Source organism: Nipponia nippon, unplaced genomic scaffold (assembly GCF_047370975.1).
Source record: "Nipponia nippon isolate SJK-2023a ecotype South Korea unplaced genomic scaffold, ASM4737097v1 scaffold_1, whole genome shotgun sequence".
NCBI lineage: Eukaryota > Metazoa > Chordata > Aves > Pelecaniformes > Threskiornithidae > Nipponia > Nipponia nippon.
This window is the reverse complement of record NW_028262290.1, coordinates 60,595,008-60,605,583: the sequence shown is the minus strand read 5'-3', so window position 1 is coordinate 60,605,583 and position 10,576 is coordinate 60,595,008.

Sequence of the window (10,576 nt, the reverse complement as noted above, 5' to 3'; positions counted from 1 at the left end):
AGCAATCAACTGATAAATTTAACTGCATACAGCTTTGTTGTTGTACAAGTTGTAACTGATTTTTAATGTATTCCCTCCTACAGTTCAGCATTTTTATTAATTAAAGAATCCTTTTCAACATTTTTCTCTTTCCCTTCTCCTCTTCCTGCCTTTTCCTCATATTTGTTTATAGAGTTTTCAATGAAAGGTATTTAGCAAATTTCACAGTCCCAAATAATGGGATGATGATAATAATGATGATGGTAATCATACATTACCTCATTATAGTATTTACTCTTTAAACCACAGTCTCATGTTATTGTTGAAATGAAAATAAACTACTTTTATAGCAGGATATTTCTTCTAATGTTCCATTTTTTAAATAAATTTGGTGCAGCATGTCAAGAAAACCTTTAAAATATTGCACAGTGTATGACTGATGTACTGCATTATTTCACCAAATCTCTGATGCTCTATAAGCCTCACTGCTATGGGCTAGCTTGTATCTTTTACACAGATTTTCTTAAAAGATATATTGTACATCTCAAACTGTAATATCACAAGATTGAAACAGACATCAATTTGCTTTTTGGTTAATGACAAAGGAGTTAATTTAATGTCTGAGAAGTAGACAATAGATTCTTCTTGACTTCGGATAGTGCTGGACTGGATACCAGACATTGGATTCATCTCTGTCTACACTGACATATCTAAACCAGTCACCTGTATCTCGACTTGTTATCTAGATTTCTTCCATAGCTTGGAGGGAAACAAGTGCTTATTGTACAATGTTTAACATATTCTAAGATAGGTGATTTAGGACACATACCTAGCTTTATATAAGAAGGCCAGATGAGTGGCCTTTGAGCACCCCTTGCCAATGCTTGGCTTCCTATTTTCTTTTCTTTTTGCTTTTCTTTTTTTTTTTTTTTTTTTCTTTTTAGGACAGTTCCAATCTCCTTTGCAGACCATCAGACCTGGAAGGAAATTTTAAAATATTAGGGTTTGGGGAATCTAGTCCAGTTTAAAACAAAAGCTGAATTGCTTTGAAATATTTAAATCACTTAATGTTTGAAATATTGAAATTTTTAACTGCTGATTCTTTAAACTTTCTTTCTCTGACTTTGGTTCTATGCTTTATATTTGGAAGGCAAGTCTCTGGTCTTTTAATATTCTTAATAATAGGTGTTCTAATTGTGGAGATAAAACATCTTTTTATTTAATTTGTCCTGTTTGATGTTATCAGGCAACGTAATGTGTTGAAGCTTTGCCCAAAGAAAAGTTTCACTCTGTGGTAGAACAAAGATAGAACAACTGCTTGAACAGGTTTTTGCTACTTTCTACTAGATTCAAAACACTCATGCTAATTTAGCAGCAGACTGAAAGTCTTTATTTTCTTATTCATTAGGTTGCTGAGGTCTCGGAGCCCAAGAGAAGGTTGACCATTTGGCCCCTGACAAGTGAACTGCCAAGGGGATGTGGAATATATAGATGTGAGTGGGTAAGACAACTAGAAATTTGCTCAGTTATTGTGATAATTTCAAGAGATTTCATGTGTTCGTCTAGACTGTTTTGATCCCATCAATCAGCAATATCAATAAATCATTTACTTGTACAGAGAACCATCAGGAAAATTCTGAACAATTCTCTGCAATTTCTTTGCAACTCTAGGCAGCAGCAGTGCATGTCTGTCACAATTCTAATGAGCTCTGGGCTAAAATAACTGGAACTTGGATAGTTTTCTGGGCATATTGTAAAACCACGTGGATTCGGGAGGAAGAAGGAAGGGTACAGAGCTTACTAGGGATACTTTGCTGCCTTCCTGGCTGCCAGAGATAATCCCATGTTTGTGGGAAAGTCATGGCTCAGCACAGGCAATTGAACTCATCTTGGTTTTTGATGGGCTTTGTTTATGTATTTCTTTGCTTGCTGCTGTTGTGATCGTAAATATATTATAAAGGATCTGGAGATGGAGATAGATTCATATTTTTGTGTGGTAGAAAAGAAAAGGAGAAAAATATTTGAAACCAAAAGCTCCATGTTTGTTGACAATTAGATAGAAAAGAGATCTACCAATTGCCATATTTTCTGGAAATGAAAAAATGTCAGAAATATGCTAACTGCTTAAGTGTTCTCTGAAGCATTTGTGACGGCAAGCATCTCATGTTAAATGGATTAATATCTTTGTTCTTACATCTATTGCCTTTCAGTAACACTTTTTAGAAAGCACACTTGAGTGAATAGATATTTCTGTGAATACATCATTCCTATGAGTCAAAATAATACTGTTCACGTGTGCCAAGGATATCTATTGTATGTATGTGTATATGAAAAAAATTATTTATCGGTTGATATACAACACCGCTGAATAGATATCTGTGACTTCTTAAAGCCTCATAAACAAAACAACACCTTTTATACTACATATGACGTGTTGATTTAAAACTTGTACTGCAGACTATTATAGACAGCCTTGCAATAGTTACTAAGGTGGGATTCTGAATGAGTCCACAGTAGTTTAATGAATCACTGGTGCAATCAGGGCCAACTTCAGGCATTAGCAGAAGATGCAGTTGCCTAGGCATCAAACTGGAATGGACAGGAAAACATCCATAGCTTAATTACCTTCCCCTAGCTATGCTATATGTCTGGAAAGTCACTCTGGTTGGCTAATATGGCCAGAAAGGTCAGGGTGTATGGGCTAGGAGTTACTGCTACATGGAACCAGGGTAGGAGAAAAGAGGCAGTAAGTGTGATGTGAAATTCTGCCATCCCATTTCATCTCTATTTCTGCTCCCTACGTCTTCTTTTACTGCTGAAGGACCAGCCTTACCTCCCCATGCTTAGAGTGGCAAAATTCATTTTTGTCTGTGTTGCTGAGATGTCTTGAGCTGGTTCCAAAAGCAGTTATGTTAGCAGAACTGAAAGCAATTCAATTGCCATTATAAGAAACCTATTTATATGACCTTTATAAATGTCCATTGTGTTTTTCCACTTTTCTAGATGAATGAATGCCATAAAAGAGAGTCTGATGTGATGAAAAATTCATAGAGTTTAAGACTTTTGAATTTCTCCTGATAGTTCTTTTATTACCAAATTTGACAATATCTTTTGAGAGGTACATCCGGTCTTAATTAAAGACTTCAAATTACAGAGAATCCATCATATTCTTTGAAAAGCTCTTCCAGTCTTAATTACAACCACTGTTAATAATGTACAACTTATACATCATTAAAGTTTGAGCTTCAGGTTCCAGCTATTTGATAATTTCATACCTCCTGCTGTTAATTTATGAACCCTCCAATGTGGCCTCTCTGTGTAGTGATCTCTGGACTGGTCAACTTCCATCCTACCTTTATCCTCCAAAATTTAAACACAGTCTTCTCTTTAACATGGGTCAACTAAGAACCATCCACTGCCCTGAAGTAATATCCAGGCTAATTTTTAATGTATCAGCTTAGATCCCAGAAGGAACAGCTTCATTAATAGAGCATGTTATCTATTCCAGTTAGCTAAGCTTGTTACAACTAGCCTGGGTACCTGTGTGCAGAGCTACACTGTGTTATGCAGAAATAACGGGTCTCTGTGGCAGCATTTACAAGTTAAAAATAATGACAACAGAGGCGCTTGGAATAACAGAGTACAGACAGAGAAGATACTTTAAAAGAAACCTGCAGGCCAAAATACATTAGCAGGAAAAACTGTAATAAAAGTGGAATCTTCCCAAAATTTAGCCTTCAAAAAATCTGGGTTAAATCCAGAAGAACTGAAAACAAACCCTATATTCTAAGTTGTGAGAGAACACAGGTCACTGTGCTGTCTATAATCCAGCCTAAGTCAATCGCAACTTACTGATATATTGTTATGACCTTAATATTTCTGCACCACTTTCCTCAGATGAATTAAAGGAGGCCAGTGCTTGGGAATGTATTTTTTACAATAACATTGAAAGATATTTGCAACAATGACCTTTTACCTGAAAAGGCTTGATACTCTATACTTTCAACATTTTTAGATGCCTAACTCTCAAATTGTTAAGGCTTACTTAGATGATTAAAAATAGTTGGCATTCTAGACCTCTCCTCCTACAGAACAAAATATCAGAATTAGGTGTGGAAGGATTCAACCAGCTTTACAAAGGCTGTTTACTTTAAAGTAGTCTCCAAAGAAGTGCTTTTTACGACTCCCCACCACCAGATATATATTGTTGCTTTATGCCAGGTGAACTAAACTGAAGGAAATTATCTAGCTGGAAACTAATCTTCATTTTGTCAAGTGAGATTTTTGCAAAATCAGTCCCCTTACCTGGTTCATCACAGCTATATCACCCTTGAAAAAGGAGAAGATGGGAATAGGCAACCAGATATGGCAAGAGTGGTAGATCACTCCTTTCCAAGAGGCCCTCATTAATGTTCAAGCACTTGTAGAACCACACCTTTCCATTAAGTAGTACTTCACAGTCATTTTATTAAATCTAATAAGTCTGTGCAAAGTGAGATATCCCACTAAGCTGGATGAATGTGACCTTTATTGACAGCAAATCACTTAGGATATTTAAGTAGAAGGGGTTAAATATTATGTAAATTCAGAGTACTGTGCTGCAAACTGAGATATTCCATTTTAACCTGAGAACTTGCCTATTCCCCTATGATAATGATTGAACTAAGACATGTTACTCCAGCCCACTCTCCTTTAAATGCAGTATTCTTTGTTCAAGTTAAGTAAAATGTTTGAATTCTTTGTGATGTAAATCATCTTACTATCCGTCTTAAATATTGTTTGGTTTATAAAAAGTAAAACCAGGAGATACTATTAATCACTGCTTCCAACCTGAGCATAACCATATGGGTTGTAATCTGTAGCTTTCCAGTTTTCTAATGCTTTTAAAGCTGCTAAATATAAGCGTGTACATTAGTATAATGAATAGAACTACAAAAATATGCTTAGTTAAGATTTGTAGCTGCACTCTTTCACTATAATGTCTAATTTAGTATCTCCTTAATCATATAATTTGGAGACAATGGTGTAGATCATAAGAGTTTTTATTTTCAGTCTTATGATTTAATTGCTACCTCTGTAGGTTCTGCTTGTCCAGCAAGAATATTTCTCTTATATATTCCTCATGGGCTGGACAATATATTTAAAAATCTCTTTAAGCTAACTCCAATTTATGGTTGCTAGCAAATAAGAATACTGTATTAATAACTGCTGGTGGAAGGTCACCAGTGATGGGGTACTGGGATTTAGGCCCAGATCCAAAGCTTATGAAGTCAATAAAAAGGCATGCACTTCATGGAAATCACAACAGTGAGCTTACATTAGGATTGCAAAGTTACAGCTGATACACCTCTGCTAAAACAAAAACCCATGGGATTCGTTATACCAAAAGCAAAGAATAGGTAGGCCCTCATTCTTCATGTGTGACCTTTATTTACAGTCCAAGGGTAAAACCCCATTTACAGCAATATTATATAAAGCTACCTCATGAGATTCTGATGTTAAGTTCTTCTCTGCCCCAAACTGTAGCATATATTTGATCACTCATATGTCCAGTGAATGTATCATATTGTGCTTCAAAACTTAATGCCTGGTGAACTTAGTGGGTTTGGGGAGTGGGGAGTTTAATTTCAAGACTTTCTTAGACTGCCAAGGCAAGGAAAAGAAGACTCCATCCTCTTCTGCTCTTTTGGATTTACGTTATGTTTAATTTGCCAACATATTGTATTTAATATGGCAACATCTAGGGACAGGTCACAAAATAGCCAAAATAAAATCAGCAAGCCTTGAATATTCAAATGTTTCCATAAATACAATATTTGCAGCATTAATCTTCTTTCTACAATTGGTGATGAGTTTCCATGGTGAAAAATGTGCACCGGTGTAGATCTGCACAGATGTTATTCCAATGAATTTGATATCCTAAGAATTTGGCACTGTGCTGTTCCAAACAACTGCTGAGAATCTTCCTGAGGTCCCACTGCTGTACACGATGTCATCTCTCGTGTTTTTAAACCACTTCCACTGAAGATTGTTTGATACAAATGCTACCAAAGTAAGTACAGTATAGTCCCATTTGCTTCATATGCAGTGTCTGAGATAGTCATGAATGGACTTAAAATTAGCCCTGTATGCAGCTGGCATTTTTAAGGTGTGGTTTCACAATCTACTTAAGCTGGCCTAGAACTGTGCTGCCCTGTTGTGTCTGCACACACAATTATGTAGCAATGAGACTGCCAACTGCTCTGACACAAATGGGCTGGCAGGAGCACACAGCTGGGAAAGAGAAAGAGTGCAGCACTGCGGATTTTGGTAGTTGCTTCATCCTATGTCTCTCTGCTGACAGTGGCACCAGGCACTTTTCAGCCTGTAAGCACTCCCGTCTTGCAGTGTTGGAGAACTCCACTAAAAAGAAGTGGGAAAAAATGTCACTTCTTTTCTGCTTTGCTTGTGCAGTGTGATAAACTTCATTGTGTTAATTTTTATTTTCAATAAAACCAGGATATTCTTGTTTGCTTACTTGTGTTTTGTTGGTTTTGCTTTTAATTAGATAGCATTCTTAAATTAAAAAAAAATCTTAAAATAAGTAAAAATAAAAATAAAAAATTAAAAATAAAAATATAAAAATTAAAATTAAAAAAGTAAGAATAGTATCACCACATGCTGTTTTGCTTTCCTGTGTACTCTACAATACAATCCCACTGTATTCATTTGACCCCCAAAAGATAGGAACTTAGATATCAATTGCTTATATACTTTATGTTTCACCCTCTTTATTTGTCAAATATTCATCAGCAACATCAGATTTCTTCCTCCAAAACCAGTTGACTAGCTAACAGTGTGGTTTTTGTTTGTGTTCGAATCATGTGCGGTTACACAGAGAGGAAGTGGACTTGGATATTGCAAAAGTCAGTGTCACAGTCAGGAGTGAGAGACCTGATTTGAAGGAACAATGCCTGATCTGAGAATGGTTCATTCCAATACCTGTTTATTGTAAAGCGTGTGAGCTATTCTTGGATGGCAGAGGGTCTAATTCCTTCCTTCTAATACAATTCATTTATGTGTGTGTGTTTCTGTATGTAATTATAGTATATTTAGTATATTTAGTATATTTAGTATATTTAGTATATTTAGTATATTTAGTAAGGCCTTTGACACTGTCTCCCACAGCATTCTCCTGGAGAAGCTGGCTGCTCATGGCTTGGATAAGTGCACTCTGCACTGGATTAAAAACTGCCTGGACGGCCGAGCCCAGAGAGTGGTGGTGAATGGAGCCAAATCCAGTTGACGGCCGGTCACGACTGGTGTTCCCCAGGGCTCAGTGTTGGGGCCGGTCCTGTTCAATATCTTTATCAATGATCTGGATGAGGGGATTGAGTGCACCCTCAGGAAGTTTGCAGATGACACCAAGTTGGGTAGAAGTGTCCATCTGCTGGAGGGTAGGAAGGCCCTGCAGAGGGACCTGGACAGGATGGATCGTTGGGCCCAAGCCAACTGTATGAGATTCAACAAGGCTAAGTGCCGAGTCCTGCACTTGGGTCACAACAACCCCATGCAATGCTACAGGCTTGGGGAGGAGTGGCTGGAGAGCTGCCTGGCGGAAAAGGACCTGGGGGTGTTGGTTGACAGCCGCCTGAACATGAGCCAGCAGTGTGCTCAGGTGGCCAAGAGGGCCAATGGCATCCTGGCTTGTACCAGGAATAGTGTGGCCAGCAGGACCAGGGAGGTGATAGTGCCCCTGTACTCGGCACTGGTGAGGCCACACTTCGAATACTGTGTTCAGTTTTGGGCCCCTCACTACAAGAAAGACACTGAGGTGCTGGAGTGCATCCAAAGAAGAGCAATACAGCTGGTGAAGGGTCTAGAGAACAAGTCTTAGGAGGAGCGGCTGAGGGAGCTGGGGTTGTTTAGTCTGGAGACGAGGATGCTGAGGGGAGACCTTATTGCTCTCTACAACTACCTGAAAGGAGGTTGTAGCGAGGTGGGGGTCGGTCTCTTCTCCCTAGTAACAAGCGATAGGACAAGAGGAAATGGCCTCAAGCTGCGCCAGGGGAAGTTTAGGTTGGATATTAGGAAAAACTTCTTCACCGAAAGGGTAGTCAGGCATTGGAACAGGCTGCCCAGGGAAGTGGTTGAGTCTCTATCCCTGAATGTATTTAAAAGACGGGTAGACGTGGTGCTTGAGGACATGGTTTAGTGGTGGACTTGGCAGTGCTAGGTTAATGGTTGGACTCGATGATCTTAAGGGTCTTTTCCAACCTTAACGATTCTATGATTCTATGATATATTAATGAAAAGTAACATGATTTCACAGGATGCCCCTATTTTGGAACAAAAAGATGATGTATGCTGAAACAGACAAGAGTTAGGTCAGTTAAGAGCTGAGAGATTTTGGTTAGCATCCTTTAAAGGAGAAAAGACCATTGCACTCATGTCTTCTCTGTGAAAGGCAGGTGCTTCTGACTGACAGATTATTGCATTAAAGAGGACCCTTATGACCACTGCATTGTCCTCCAACGTTTTTCTGTTTGTCTGTTGTAAAAGAAGGACCTGTTGCATGAGATATATTTCAAGAATTCATAATGAATTAGGTCTATGAGTGGATTTAGATTTAGAAGAAAAGTACCTTTCAGGCCACAGTTAGGTTTAGTCATGAAATAAGCACTGAGCCATGCCAATATGGAGAGATTTCTGAGTGGTCAAGAACTCTCCCCCAAAACTGCGATGCCTCTGAAATAAAACCTACACTTTAAACTTAGGAGTTTATGTACTTTTGCTTACTTTTAGGAGTTAGGCAGAAGTTTCAAGAGTCCACCATTACTGGAGACGTAGGTTACCTCAGTCCAGATCCTACATAAATACCCATCTCCTTTTGTATATGTGGATCAATGTCTCATATTTGACTGCAGCACCTCATTCATTTATGAACTTTTGAATTATTATCCTCTTTGACACTGGCAAATATTTTGTTGCAGTCCAGCTGATTATCCTACTCTTCACTTCCATCTGTTAGCACTTGGCCTGTACTCAAGCAAGGTAATGCTGCTAGCATTTTCAAGATCATTCAGATGGCTGATTTTGCTATCAATGCAGAATGCTGTCCCTGTAGTGGTACACCAGAGCATGTCTCCAACAACTAAGAACTCTCTTATACTAAGAACTTGAAGTGACAGCGAGGTCACTTTCCCATGAGTCAAAACTGATTTTCTTGGTAGATATTTTACAGCATCTTTTTCCTGCTGACAGCTCATCAGCCTTGCTTTTCAGCTATTCATAGTTACGAAGAATACTTGAAAATGTAACAATATAATGCAGTTTATTGCCAGATGGTCAGTGTTTCTACAAATAAAAGTGTAAATGGTAACTTTTAATAGTTACTTGCACAATTAACAGTTGTTCTGAAAGTGACCTTGATTTTACTGACCACAATGCAATCAAGTAAGATGGAATGCCAATGCAATTCAGGCTCATTTTATGTAGAAGAGTTGGTTACAACCCTGGATCACTATATCTAATTTCCTTAATTCAACTCCTTTGAAGTTTGCTTCACTTAATTGTTTCTCCTGGATACCAGTTGAATCCATGAGTTTTTGTTTTTGTTTTTCAGCTGTGGTATAGTAACTATGGGTGTCTGCTGACTATTGAAAATTACTAACAGAAAAATAATTGAATACTAGTTCTACCACTATTGTTATTTGGGGTTGTTTTTGAAGCATAATGACTTGAAAATGGCAGAAAGTAAGTAGCCTATACTAGTTGAAACCATACACTGTTAAGGATGCTCTTGGTTTGCAATTGGCTTAGCAGAAAATCAGCCTTAAGTATTCTGCCAATGCACCTTTGATAATGTGAAAGAGCTTCTGCAGAAAAAATGAAATGCCTTACAAATGCCTTCACTGCCTTATAAAGAAGACTTTGTCAAAATGGTATTATTTGTGAATATATGGGGCCAGTCAATAATTCATTTTCATGCTTCTCCACAAGTATCACATTGCAATTGAACACTATATGTAATGATCTCACCACAGGTCCCCAAGAGTGAGAAGGGCTCTTGGGAGAGCTTTACTCTTGCTTTTAACCTAACAAAAGTCCTCCACATGTTCTGTTCTTTCAGAATTGCCTGACAATTTATGGGAGAAGTCATTCTCTGAGACTTCAGTATGTTCCAGAATGGGTCAGCCTTGGGAAAAATGTTATGGGTACAATGCAGGGCACAATGGGAATAGAGGGAAAAGATTTGGGAGGTTTTCATTTGTAGTGTATTCCACTCAGTTTCTACTGATTTAAAGAGGAATCTGGCTTCTATTGTTGCTTTACATTTCCCTTGCTTTCTTCCTGGACTAACTTCCCCAGTAGCATGAAAAGGCAGAATTTTAACAGATTCAAGGTCAGGGAACTGTGTGCTGATCTTTGGTCATTATGCAAATTTCTTCTCATCGAAAGATATGATCCAGGCAATAATCAGTATTTTTCCCTCTTAACCCAAGTCCATAGGGAACATCTGAAAGATTAGGATCGTTCCAGATGTAGTTCATCATTGATGGAAATGTGCATAATTTAATAATTTAATCCTTCTAAGGTTCTCTTCTTAGAACAAAGA